The sequence below is a fragment of the Arachis ipaensis genome, chromosome B06 (assembly GCF_000816755.2).
Source record: "Arachis ipaensis cultivar K30076 chromosome B06, Araip1.1, whole genome shotgun sequence".
Taxonomy (NCBI): domain Eukaryota; kingdom Viridiplantae; phylum Streptophyta; class Magnoliopsida; order Fabales; family Fabaceae; genus Arachis; species Arachis ipaensis.
Genome location: NC_029790.2, coordinates 94,872,337 through 94,874,549, shown reverse-complemented (window position 1 = coordinate 94,874,549; position 2,213 = coordinate 94,872,337).

The following is a 2,213-nucleotide window of genomic DNA, read 5'->3' as shown; positions in this document are numbered from 1 at the left end:
GGCTTATGTTGTCGCTTATTACCGCATAAACGTCTTCAGCGAAGGAAATAAATTGACATAATAAAACATTAATAAAACGAACAGTGATAATGAATTGATGACTATGATGCGAATCTCTTGCAAGTGGCGAATCTAACTAGTAATATGATAGGTTAATTGCAACTATAATACTATAGTATCTTAATTTGCCGTTGAGCTGTCACAACTAGCTTTTTTATTTTTTTATTATATTAGAATCTTGTGTTGTCTTAAATAATATTAAAAATGGTACATCATTAATATGCCTAAATTTACATCAACAAAAATGACGAAAATATCCTAAACATAAAAAATATTCGATAAAAAAAATCCAACCATTATTAGCAAATATTAAGAGCATCTTTAATAGATAGATTTAATTTCATTTTATTTTGGATCCTATAAAATGTTACATAAATATTTATAAAATTATATATCATAAAATTTAATTTAAAACTTAATATAAAATTTGTCATTCTAATATTTAGTCTCATTTCAANNNTGCTTTTGTTGTCAAAGATTTTTTTTTTTAGAATATTTTTATCATTTTATTGTTTCAAAATATTTGTAATCAGGGTTAGAATTTTTCAAATACCATTTAAATAGTTTACTCTAAATTTTAATTGTGATTAGTTTATGCGTAAGCAGCGAATCTTTCCCAACTTCGTAGCGTCCTTCGACCTCATGCGCCCTCTTCGATATAGGAGGAGCTAATATCTCCAGTCGAACTCTGAATATTCTTCACCATTTTTTGAAAATGCGATGGTACAATAAGGATAGATTCTCAGAATTAATTAACTTAATTAATTAAAGTACTATTACAAGAGTCACTATGAAATAGAAAATAACTCAAATAAGTCATTGTATTGGAAGAAGTTTTATACGTTCTTGAAACTTATTTAATACATATGTTTTATAAAAATAATTATTACATATTTATTTAATTTAATTTTTAAATAATTTTATTAATTTGTTATGCGTAATTTTTAAAGCTATATACCTTAATTATATGTCAGAGTCGACTCAATTTTCGCTATATATTTTTCATATTATGAATGAAATTGTGTAATATAATACATTAATATAAGACTAAATTGGTATATTTTACAACTGTTAGATAACACAAATCGTGGATATTATTGATTTATATATTATAATTCATGATTTTATAAATTACAAAATTTTTGGAATTTAAAAACTAAAATTATAACTCAACATTTTTGGTTATCTTTTTTAGATTTATCCTATTTAAAATCGTGACCTATGTAATACCAAAAAAAAGAATCGTGACTTACGATTTATGGTTATTCTTTTAATATTTTATCTTATTTAAAATTGTTAATCACGATTTCTTCTTATTCTAAATATTTTGTATATGAACGTATTACATTAAAACATCATACTATTAACAAAAATTATCAAAAACAGTCTAATATAAAAAGAAATTAGCCCCCAATTTTACTCGATTTATATCAAGTTTATGCTTGGATTCAAATATTAAAAATAGACCAATAATATACTAGGGTCAAGTTTAGATCTTGCCAAAGCCATTTTGATCCAACTTATGTACTTTTTTAATTACAACCACTAATTTTTATTTATAATTATTAAAAACTATATAAGAATTTAAAAAATTAGTAACTATTTTTATTTATTAAACACACGTTAAATATATTTAAAAAATGTGGTAATATTTGTCCATTGTAGCAGGGATCAGTTACACGACTGAATCGAAGCGAAAGGACAAAGGCCGCGGATGATGAAGGATGATAAATAATTAATAATCATATAATTGATTCGGTGATTATATTCATGCTTTACTACTAGTACTAATTTTTATGAGATGTGAACAATGTTTTGGGAATAAAAAAATTTAAACTTGCGCCAGCAACAAAAGTCAGATTGTAGATTGTATTTTTTTTTTTCTCGAAATAAGTTTTATCGTATAGGAAAAATGAAAATATAGCTGCTACTATTTTGCAAATATTTAAAATTTAATTAGATGTGACTTCATGACTCAAGGTTCTGCACAAGGGCTAGGTGGTGCATTTGCATTTTGGTAAATTATATGGCACACAAGCTGTTTGTGAAGATTTATACCATTTTTAGTAGAGAATTCATCTTAATTTTTATATATAGTCCACTTATTATAAAAAAAAATTATATCAATCTTTGTATCATAAATAATAAATAAG